Source organism: Lepisma saccharinum, chromosome 11 (assembly GCF_977018435.1).
Source record: "Lepisma saccharinum chromosome 11, izLepSacc3.1, whole genome shotgun sequence".
Classification (NCBI taxonomy): domain Eukaryota; kingdom Metazoa; phylum Arthropoda; class Insecta; order Zygentoma; family Lepismatidae; genus Lepisma; species Lepisma saccharinum.
In genome coordinates this window covers 51,786,860-51,799,685 of record NC_139239.1, presented here as the reverse complement: position 1 = coordinate 51,799,685, position 12,826 = coordinate 51,786,860, and positions in this window count along the sequence as shown.

Here is a 12,826-nt window from a genome sequence, read left to right as displayed (position 1 = left end):
GCCGAGCACCTGTGGTGGGCTTAATAGCGTGAAGCTTGTTCCCCGTTTCCGTATCCCACTCGGCCTGCCAAGTCTCATGAAGGCGACAGCGGAACATGTTCTGCAGGTCGCTAGCTGGCAAAAGGTGGACGAGAACATCGCCGTCCGCATCAGCAGAAGTAGACCTAGTGGCCCGGTTCAACGCCCGAAAGTGAGGCTCGGTGAGGCTCGCAGTGTTGCCAACCGCTTATTCGAAAAAATCACCAAGGTTTTTGGTCTAACCTAACCTAAAACAGCAAGGAGTTGGCAATTTTGCTTGAGAGTTCAGAAAACCGGAAGTGAGGCTCGGTGAGGCTCGCAGTGTTGCCAACATTTTACTCGAAAAAAAATCACCAAAGTTCTTGGTCTAACCTAACCTAAAGCAAGAAGCTGGCAATTTTGCTTGAGAGTTCTGCAACCGAAAATGGGACTCGCAGTGTTGTTAACTCCTCACTCGAAAAAAATCACCAAGGTTTTTGGCAACTTTGCTTGAGGCTTGTCTTACAGTGCATAAAGCAATTTTTGCCAACCTACACACACTAAACAAGGAGAGCCGGCAACAAATATGTACTGCCGTAAAAGAGAGAGAGATGGATGGCAACACAGTATGTGTGCGTGTGTGTGTGTATAATATGTAGCATTATTAACTAGAGTGTGTTGGCAATTTACTTACAACTAAAAAAAAAAATAGAGATGCCAACGTTGCTGTAAGATGAAAAGAGAAAAAGAGATTTATGGCTGGCAACAGTAATGAGCGAATACACCATATCATAATTTTCCAACTCCCGGGGGACAATGTTTGTATATCGTGACCTTTGTAAACCTCTCTCGGGGGAACGATGTGTCACACACACACACACACACACACGCGTGCGCGTGTATTGTGACGCAAGCAAACAGACAAAATAATAATAATTGTTGTTTTTTTAGGATTCCTGGCCCCCCTGGCGTGGTGCCCAACCAAAAACGTAAAGGTTTTCCCGTACGGCCTTCGAACGTAGAATTGATTGACGTGCGGGCGAATCTCTTCCGGAATGTTTTTCAATTCGTACATCTGACCATACATGCTATTCATCATCAATTTAGCCGTGTTCTGTTTGGCGTCCATTTCGAGCAGTTTGCCCGGCGGTAAAGTCTTATTGTTTTTTTTAATTTTTTGATTTTTTTACGCAAGGCCATGATCTTGCGTATGCACGTGGCGTTTAGCGTGTCTCGTGAAAAATACACGTGAAGATCAGCTTCCGTACAACCGACTGGATTTGTAACGCCACGATAAACATCAACTTCCGTGCCGGACAGAACGCCTGTTCCGACGTGGAATTTGCGCCGCTCCCAAGTTCACGTTGAAAAGAGAGAGGCCAGCTGCTATTTTGGCCATGCACATGCCCCCTTAACTTGCCCCGTAGGACACGTTCTCTTCTCTTACGAGAATTAATATAGGTTGTCATAGAACCCTCCAATTCATGACTTAGCAAAAACAATCTGTTTGGGGATTCATCACGTACACCTATACGTGAGAAAAAATATGAATAGAACCTATGTTCGGAAATCCAAAATGGCGACCGGAAGTGGGGTTATCTAGGAAACAGTAAAACTTAGGAAAAATCTGTTTGCGGATTCATCACGTACACCTATACGTGAGAAAAAGTATAAATAGAACCTATGTTCGGAAATCCAAAATGGCGACCGGAAGTGGGGTTATCTAGGAAACAGTAAAACTTAGGAAAAATCTGTTTGCGGATTCATCACGTACACCTATACGTGAGAAAAAGTATGAATAGAACCTATGTTCGGAAATCCAAAATGGCGACCGGAAGTGGGGTTATCTTGGAAACGGTAAGACTTAGGAGAAATCTGTTTTCGGATTCATCACGTACACCTATATGTGAGTAAAAATATGAATAGAACCTATGTTCGGAAATCGAAAATAGCGACCGGAAGTGGGGTTATCTTGGAAACGGTAAGACTTAGAAAAAATATGTTTGCTGATTCATCACGTACACCTATACGTGAGAAAAAGTATGAATAGAACCTATGTTCGGAAATCGAAAATAGCGACCGGAAGTGGGGTTATGTTGGAAACGGTAAGACTTAGGAGAAATCTGTTTTCGGATTCATCACGTACGCCTATACGTGAGTAAAATATGAATAGAACCTATGCTCGGAAAACGAAAATGGCGAGCGGAAATAAGGTTATCTTGGAAACGGCAAGACTTAGAAAAAATATGTTTGCTGATTCATCATGTACGTCTATACATGAGTAAAAATATGAATAGAACCTATGTTCGGAAATTTGAACGAAGCGAACAGAGAGATCGAATACGACGTGGACGTAGGGGACGGGTTTGTTCATCCTCACAGAGCAGACCTCTACCTTGAATTCGACGTGGTGAAGAAGAAAAGCGGATACGCGTTTCCCGCAGCAGCAAACTTGATACTCGTGGACAACTTCGTGCCTCACCTGTTCTCGCAGGTGGAGGTGAGGAAACACAACACCGTCATCGACAGAATAGATTATCCAGGCATCACGTCGACGGCGGTGGGAACGTTGAAATTATCCAAAACGGACGCAGCGTACTACCAGGCCGGGGGATTCGAAGCCGGGACCAAAATATCGACGAGAAGTCACACGGTGCTCTTTCCCATGCGTTTGCTTCCGGGATTCTTCTCGGACTACAAGGAGATTATGTGGAAGAGAGGACTGAGAATCACGTTTCGAAGAGCTGCCAACAACAACGACGCACTGATGCACTGATGCGACGCAGTTCAACAACATACAGTTCGACATGCCAGATTTCATCGTAGTGCTTTTTCAGACCGGGAGGAACAAAAATCAGGAAAAAGATTCCAGCAAGTTTGACGACTGCAAGATCAAGAATGTTTATCTGAAGAACAGTAGAAACGAAGTGTTCCCGCACGAGAATTACAACCTCGACGTGACCAAAAACGATTACCTCAAACTTTACGAAGCGTTCTCGGCTTACAAACGCGTGACCGAGGGAAGCGTGGACATGTACTACACGCCCAGCGAATTCAAAGCACGGAGACCCATGACCGTCATCAACACATCTAAGAGAAAGAAGGTTGTGGTCAACGATCGAACCAACATCAAGATCGTCTGCGAGTTTCACGATGCCTTGCCCGAGGATATCCTATGTAGTGGAACGTGGAGAGAAACCTTGGTGATTTTTTCGAGTAAGATGTTGGCAACACTGCGAGAAAATAAGGCTTATGCCTTACAACGTTGCAACGTTTAGAAAGTCGTTAATTTTGTTTCTGTATTTTCCGTCGTTGGGTTTCCTCGTCATGTCGATCGTCGCGAATCCGAAATCGTCACTGTTCCAGCAAGAAGAGCAGCGTTCCGAAAATTGATTGATCAACAGGTCGTTGAGTTTAGTTCGAGAAAGACGAGGTTTTCGGATTGTACCCAACCATGAAACTCAACGAGGGCGTGGTTTGGAAAATCGGAAAATCGAAAGTCACGTTCGAGGGTGACAACGTGAAAGTCAATTTGGGTGAGAAAAACAGCTGGAACAGGTATCCTGGTACGGTTGGACTGTGGGAACTCATCACCAAAAAAGCAACCAAGAGATTACACAGACGAAGATTACCAAAGTTACAAGGAAATTTTGATCATGACGGATGCCTTGTACCAAAACAACGACGCTACGCAGAATCGCGTCAAATCTAGCAGCGGCGAAAAAATACAAGAACCTCATCAAGCCGATATGGAAGCAGGTCAAAACAGGCAGCGGCGTCAAACTCTACAACAACCTGCCCAAAGAGTTTGTGTGGGTTGACGACGTGCGCAAGCTCATAGACAGGTTGTTGGTTATTGCAGGAGAGGAGAATGCAGGCAACAGCAACTTTCGCAACGAGAAGGTAGGAATTGTGGACATGGTTAGCTCCAAGCTTGCCAACTTCATTGTGAATGACGACAAAGGCATAGGGTACCTCATCAAAATCATCAACACCCTACCTCCGAAATTTTGGAACGTGGCCGAAGGTCGAGGTCTCGTGAACGACATCATCAACAAGCTACCCTTCAAGATGCACTTGCCAGGTTACCAGTACCGCGGTCCCGGTACCAAACTCGAACGGCGACTAAAAAAAGGCGACAAGGGTGTGAATCCCCTGGATGCTGCATGCAAGGATCACGATATTGCCTACAATACCAATACCGATCTCGATGTACGTCATGATGCTGACAGAAAGTTAGAGCATGCAGCTTTCGGGAGACTCGTCAGCAGAGACGTCTCGTTGGGCGAACGGGTCGCCGCATTAGGTACGACCATCGCCATGAACACAAAACAAAAAAAAATAGGGTGGGGTCTATAAATAACAACCTACCCGAACTGCTCTGTAAAAAAATATTCAAGGTATGATCACCAAATCCTCTGACGGCATCCCAGGGAGTCACAAGCAGACAGGTATTATCGCTACATTCAAACCAAACTCTGAGTTCATGGAGCCAATTATCTACACACCCTCCCCACCGATATACTTTCCTGTATCTCGTAATCGCATAGACAACATAGAATTAGCAGTGACAAACAAGAAGAGGGGGTGGTTGATTTTGCAGGAGCCGCAACCACTGCCGTCGTGGAGATTAACATATAATAAATAGCCATCATGGAACAAATCGAAAGTTACGAGTTGCAGTCCTTCCCTCCCAACCGTCGCACGTTTGCCAACCTTAACGACGCGAATCGAGAGATAGAATACGATGTGGACGTCGGGGATGGATTCATTCACCCTCACAGAGCTGATTTGTACGTCAAGTTTGATGTAGTGAAGAGAGACAACGGCGAAGCATTTCTTGCCAACGCAAACCTAAGACTCGTAGATAATTTTGTGCCGTACCTATTCTCGCAGGTGGAAGTTAGAAAACACGGCACCGTCATCGATAGGGTTGACTACCCCGGGATTACCTCGACTGCCGTGGGAACACTGAAACTCTCCAAGACCGATGCAGCATACTACCAGGCAGGGGGATTCGAAGCAGGTACAAAAATCAAAACTCAAAGTCACACAGTACTGTTTCCCATGCGTCTGCTGCCCGGTTTCTTCTCGGACTACAAGGAGATCATGTGGAAGGGTGGTTTGCGCGTCACTTTTCGCAGAGCTGCCAACGACAACGACGCACTGATGCGATACAGCACTTTGGGCCCGGACGGGACTACCTTGCTTCCCAACACACCACCCGACGCTGCCAAGTGTATTGTAAGGTCCATGGAGCTGCGCGTGCCAGTGGTAGAATACGAATCAAACTATGCTCTCAAGTACAAAGCCGACATCCTGAAGAATCCTCAAGTGTCCATTCAGTTTTATGGCTACCAGTGTGTGCAAAAACCTGCTTCCGGCAATCATTTCGAATTTGACGTAACCACGCAATTCAACAACATTCGGTACGACATGCCCGAGTTTGCAGTCGTACTCTTCCAGACAGGAAGAGGTAACAATCAGGAGAAAAATTCAAGCCAGTTCGACAACTGCAAGATTAAGAACATTTACCTCAAAAATGGCAGGAACGAAGTTTTCCCACGTGAGAACTACAACCTAAACATCGCAGAAGAGGACTACCTGAAACTGTACGAGGCGTACACAGCTTACAAACGAGTGACTTCCGGTAACGTGGACGTGTACTACAATCCAAACGAGTTCATAGCTCGCAGACCCATGTTCCTCATCAACACATCTAAAAGAAAGCAGGTGGTTGTTAACGATCGCACCAACATCAAGATTGTGTGCGAGTTCCACGATGCCTTGCCTGCCGACACTCTGTGTAGCGTCATCCTCATCGCAGAGAAAACTTTTGTGTATGATGCCAGGAACGAGCGAGTAACCGAACAGTTTTAAGAAAAAAAATATATACTAACCAAAAATCCTTTGTTAACCTGCAACGCTGTGTCCAGGATGTACTGCAAGAAGTGGAGGTTGATAATAAAACATCTTCTTACAATATATATACACACTGCCTGTCAACACCTTGTTTTGTGGTCAATCTGAAAATATAATAAAATTAAATCATGCTTGAGCGCGCAATATTGATACGGCCTAGTGAGTTGGCAACATTAGTAGACCCAAATGGAGAATTCTGCGACCGAAAATGAGGCTCGTTGAGGCTCGCCTTAATAGTTTGCTCTTGTAAGGCATAAGCCTTATTTTCTCGCAGTGTTGCCAACATCTTACTCGAAAAAATCACCAAGGTTTCTCTCCACGTTCCACTACATAGGATATCCTCGGGCAAGGCATCGTGAAACTCGCAGACGATCTTGATGTTGGTTCGATCGTTGACCACAACCTTCTTTCTCTTAGATGTGTTGATGACGGTCATGGGTCTCCGTGCTTTGAATTCGCTGGGCGTGTAGTACATGTCCACGCTTCCCTCGGTCACGCGTTTGTAAGCCGAGAACGCTTCGTAAAGTTTGAGGTAATCGTTTTTGGTCACGTCGAGGTTGTAATTCTCGTGCGGGAACACTTCGTTTCTACTGTTCTTCAGATAAACATTCTTGATCTTGCAGTCGTCAAACTTGCTGGAATCTTTTTCCTGATTTTTGTTCCTCCCGGTCTGAAAAAGCACTACGATGAAATCTGGCATGTCGAACTGTATGTTGTTGAACTGCGTCGCATCAGTGCATCAGTGCGTCGTTGTTGTTGGCAGCTCTTCGAAACGTGATTCTCAGTCCTCTCTTCCACATAATCTCCTTGTAGTCCGAGAAGAATCCCGGAAGCAAACGCATGGGAAAGAGCACCGTGTGACTTCTCGTCGATATTTTGGTCCCGGCTTCGAATCCCCCGGCCTGGTAGTACGCTGCGTCCGTTTTGGATAATTTCAACGTTCCCACCGCCGTCGACGTGATGCCTGGATAATCTATTCTGTCGATGACGGTGTTGTGTTTCCTCACCTCCACCTGCGAGAACAGGTGAGGCACGAAGTTGTCCACGAGTATCAAGTTTGCTGCTGCGGGAAACGCGTATCCGCTTTTCTTCTTCACCACGTCGAATTCAAGGTAGAGGTCTGCTCTGTGAGGATGAACAAACCCGTCCCCTACGTCCACGTCGTATTCGATCTCTCTGTTCCCTTCGTTCAAATTTCCGAACATAGGTTCTATTCATATTTTTACTCATGTATAGACGTACATGATGAATCAGCAAACATATTTTTTCTAAGTCTTGCCGTTTCCAAGATAACCTTATTTCCGCTCGCCATTTTCGATTTCCGAGCATAGGTTCTATTCATATTTTACTCACGTATAGGCGTACGTGATGAATCCGAAAACAGATTTCTCCTAAGTCTTACCGTTTCCAACATAACCCCACTTCCGGTCGCTATTTTCGATTTCCGAACATAGGTTCTATTCATACTTTTTCTCACGTATAGGTGTACGTGATGAATCAGCAAACATATTTTTTCTAAGTCTTACCGTTTCCAAGATAACCCCACTTCCGGTCGCCATTTTGGATTTCCGAACATAGGTTCTATTCATACTTTTTCTCACGTATAGGTGTACGTGATGAATCCGCAAACAGATTTTTCCTAAGTTTTACTGTTTCCTAGATAACCCCACTTCCGGTCGCCATTTTGGATTTCCGAACATAGGTTCTATTTATACTTTTTCTCACGTATAGGTGTACGTGATGAATCCGCAAACAGATTTTTCCTAAGTTTTACTGTTTCCTAGATAACTCCACTTCCGGTCGCCATTTTGGATTTCCGAACATAGGTTCTATTCATATTTTTTCTCACGTATAGGTGTACGTGATGAATCCCCAAACAGATTGTTTTTGCTAAGTCATGAATTGGAGGGTTCTATGACAACCTATATTAATTCTCGTAAGAGAAGAGAACGTGTCCTACGGGGCAAGTTAAGGGGGCATGTGCATGGCCAAAATAGCAGCTGACCTCTCTCTTTTCAACGTGAACTTGGGAGCGGCGCAAATTCCACGTCGGAACAGGCGTTCTGTCCGGCACGGAAGTTGATGTTTATCGTGGCGTTACAAATCCAGTCGGTTGTACGGAAGCTGATCTTCACGTGTATTTTTCACGAGACACGCTAAACGCCACGTGCATACGCAAGATCATGGCCTTGCGTAAAAAATCAAAAAATTAAAAAAAACAATAAGACTTTACCGCCGGGCAAACTGCTCGAAATGGACGCCAAACAGAACACGGCTAAATTGATGATGAATAGCATGTATGGTCAGATGTACGAATTGAAAAACATTCCGGAAGAGATTCGCCCGCACGTCAATCAATTCTACGTTCGAAGGCCGTACGGGAAAACCTTTACGTTTTTGGTTGGGCACCACGCCAGGGGGGCCAGGAATCCTAAAAAAACAACAATTATTATTATTTTGTCTGTTTGCTTGCGTCACAATACACGCGCACGCGTGTGTGTGTGTGTGTGTGTGTGACACATCGTTCCCCCGAGAGAGGTTTACAAAGGTCACGATATACAAACATTGTCCCCCGGGAGTTGGAAAATTATGATATGGTGTATTCGCTCATTACTGTTGCCAGCCATAAATCTCTTTTTCTCTTTTCATCTTACAGCAACGTTGGCATCTCTATTTTTTTTTTTAGTTGTAAGTAAATTGCCAACACACTCTAGTTAATAATGCTACATATTATACACACACACACGCACACATACTGTGTTGCCATCCATCTCTCTCTCTTTTACGGCAGTACATATTTGTTGCCGGCTCTCCTTGTTTAGTGTGTGTAGGTTGGCAAAAATTGCTTTATGCACTGTAAGACAAGCCTCAAGCAAAGTTGCCAGCTCCTTGCTTTAGGCTAGGTTAGACCAAGAAAAAAAAGCTGTAGGTAGGCTGTCGGTTGTTTAACTCTTCCCTCTCTCTCTCCTCTCTCTTTTTTGTAAAAGATTATGGCAAAAATACCAGTAGCTTGGCAACCTTGCTTTATGCACTGTAAGGCAAGTCTTAAGTAAGGTTGCCAGCTCCTTGCTTTAGGTTAGGTTAGATCTGGTTAGGTTAGGTTAGGTTAGGTTAGGTTAGGTTAGGTTAGGGTGGGTTAGATTAGGTTAGGTTAGGTTAGGTTAGGGTAGGTTAGGTTAGGTTAGGTTAGGGTGGGTGTTGGCAGCTGTCGGTTGTTTAACTCTTCCCTCTCTCTCTCACCTCTTTCTCTCCTCTCTCTTTTTTGTAAAAGGCCATGGCAAAAGTACCAGTAGGTTGGCAATTTTGCTTTATGCACTGTAAGGCAAGCCTCAAGCAAGATTGCCAGCTTCTTGCTTTAGGTTAGGTTAGACCAAGACAAAAACCTTGGTGATTTTTTTCGAGTGAGGAGTTAACAACACTGCGAGTCCCATTTTCGGTTGCAGAACTCTCAAGCAAAATTGCCAGCTTCTTGCTTTAGGTTAGGTTAGACCAAGAACTTTGGTGATTTTTTTTCGAGTAAAATGTTGGCAACACTGCGAGCCTCACCGAGCCTCACTTCCGGTTTTCTGAACTCTCAAGCAAAATTGCCAACTCCTTGCTGTTTTAGGTTAGGTTAGACCAAAAACCTTGGTGATTTTTTCGAATAAGCGGTTGGCAACACTGCGAGCCTCACCGAGCCTCACTTTCGGGCGTTGAACCGGGCCACTAGGTCTACTAGCAGACTTGGCGGCAGCATCAGCTGCTTCGTTCCCCTGAATGCCTACGTGGCTAGGGACCCAACAGAAGTGTACATCGGCACGGGCAGATAGGGACACAAGCCGTCTGAATATGCGTTGCGCTACCGGATGCCGGGAATACGGCGAATCCAGGGTCTGCAACACGCTGGTCGAATCACTGCATACAAGGACTTTCTTCAGCCCATTGACGTCTGCAAAGTCCAGTGCCTTTAGAATGGCGTACAACTCTGCCGTATAGATGGAACAGGCAGGATGTAGCAAGTAACTGGAACTTTGAGAGTCTAGGACGAAGGCGCAACCAACTGATTCGAATATCTTGGACCCATCCGTGTAAAACACATTAAAATTGGGGTGCTTCGCACGAAGTTCTAAAAACCGTTGCTTGTATACAACCATTGCTGTCTCTGACTTTGGAAGGGCACTCAGAGAAAAATCGATAGAAGGTGCAGGAAACTCCCACGTAGGGAGAGGCGGAATGAGTGGAGAGACGCCAGGAAGATCACTGTCAACACCAAGTGCTGACAGGATCTCGTCTGCACGAATACCAAATGGTCTAGTGACACTAGGGTGGAGCCGATACCTTGCCAGCCTACCCTCGTCTGAGATGGTGTGAAATGAAGGATGTGAAGGCATCGAGCGAAGATGGAGGAAGTAGTTAACGGCTCAGAAGCCTCTACATACAAACTAGCGACTGGACTGGTCCGAAAGGCACCAGTGCACACACGTATACCAGCATGGTGGACAGTGTCTAGGATGCGAAGTCTAGATGGGCGAGCAGAAGAATACACAACACATCCATAATCTAGCTTCGACCTGATGAGTGCACGGTATAGGCGAAGCAATACCGTCCTATCAGCACCCCAAGAAGTATGAGTTAAAACGCGTAAAAGGGTAATTCAAACTTATAACAAGGTGGAATACATTCTTAAAACTAAAAATCATACATCAGGATACATAAACAAGATGCATAATCGTTGCTATGCACAGACAATGTACATTGGCCATAGCTGCCAGTTTACCATATGCAATAATGCATTTTATAATAGTAGAGGTAGTTGGTCGCTTCATAGTAATACTTGGTACGAGGCCTATTATTTTTATTAATTTAAGTACAATGGAAAACCTATTTTGACGATGTTTTTGTCGATTTTATACTATTGCAACTCTGTGCTTTTTCATCTCGTACTTCGTACGAATGTCATAATTTCTTTCGATTTAAAGTACGTAACTCACACCCACCCACGCTCACCCACGCACACCTACACTTACACCCACGTACACCTATACTCACCTACGCACACCCACGCACACCCACGAACACCCACGCACACCCACGTTATGCAACAAGTTATTATGCAATGTTTACGCAACAAGTTATTACGCAGACCTGTATCTAGCGTGTTGTTGGTTATGACGTAATGGGTGTCTTCTGATTGACTTACTGTTTCGGACGTTTTCATCCGCGCTTAGGTTACTTAAAGGGTTTTCGCATTACAGATCAGTCAGTATTGTGAGAGTGTTTTGAAGAGTACGGATGTGTTGTTGCAGTGTTAAAAGTTAAGTATTTAATTTATTTTAAAGCTACATACTATTTATCATTTTTAAGTTTAAAAAAAAGTGTATCAAGTGATTTTTCATAGTAATTTCGATCATCTTGAGTTTTGGTATATTTATTATTTTTTTATACTTAGTACAAATATATATTTTATATATAATAAAAAAATAGTTAATATAAAATAAAACGTCATGAATATTTTTGGGTTTAAAAAGCAACAACATAATCAGCCTGTAGAGAGAATTCCAGTAAACATGGATGTATTTAGAGAAATTTATCATCAATTGAAAGGGTTACTTCTTGTTCACTTGAACAGTATTTGGTCTCATGTTGACGAGGATATTGGAAAGCACTTATTTGTATTTAATAATAACTTATCATCATATAAGTTACCTGTTCGTGGGAAAATTCAAATAAACGTTTCACCACCCAATGCGGAAGTTTTGCACATAGGTCGAAATTTGTATAGAATTAAACATAGTACATTACTTAGTGATACGTCTTATGATGTGGAAGCTGGTGAATTTTTGTATGCTGAAATAATTGGAGAGTATGATAAATTTATTCCTCTGTTTATCGAAATAAGAATAATCTATCCTCTTATTAATATATAAAATACCTGAAAAAACTAAAAAAACATGGATATATTTGGTAATAGAAGGCGACAGGAGATTCCAGATAATTCAAGCGAGATTGTTAGTTTAGATGTACGTCTAAAGAAACTGAAATCAGATTTACTCATATTACAGAATTCGCTAAATCTAAATATTCAAGCAGAGATTACAAATCTTCAAACTCAACTGATTGATCCTATAGTAAAAATTGATGGAGAACTCAAATCTTTGCTTGAGAAATATACTAATTTAGCTTCAATAGATAATCTTCAGAACTTAGAAGAGAATATTGCCAACTTGAAAAAATAACTTGATAAATTTAGACAGATCCAGAGAACGAATACCGAACAGCTGAAACAGCAATTAAATGACCAGGCAAATAGTATTCGTACCGAACTGCAAACCATCATCCAGAATATCAAAACTCAAGAAGAATATGAGCAGGTAAATGCTAGTATTGAAATTGCAAGAACAGTTTCAATCTTTCGAAGTTCCTACATTGCAAAGTATCAAATCTGAATTACAGACAGATGAACTGCATACAGCTGTAACAGAAGTTCAATCGAAACTACAGACATTGGAAGATTTTATCAATAATTTACCTTCATCTTCTGAATTAAATGCTATTGCTCGGAGCGTTGCCGGCATCAAATTGCAGTTGGAGACTTATGAAGATTTTGGGAAGATACAAGGTACCATAGCTCACATAGAAGATACTATGGCAACTATGAGAAATGAGCTAACAAGTGTACAGGAAACTCTGGAATCTAAACTGCCTGGCATTACTGATATTCTAGCTATAGTTCAACAGCAAGTTACTAAGCTTGAAAGTTTTAATACTGAATCAGAATTATCGCATTTCCATCATCTTATTGACGACATTCAGAGTAAATTAGAGACACTGCAACAGTCTACACCTACGCAGGATGACATAACGCAACTGCAAGAAATTTTGAAAAATGCAGCTGATGCAACAGAACTCGATGCTATAAAACTAACTC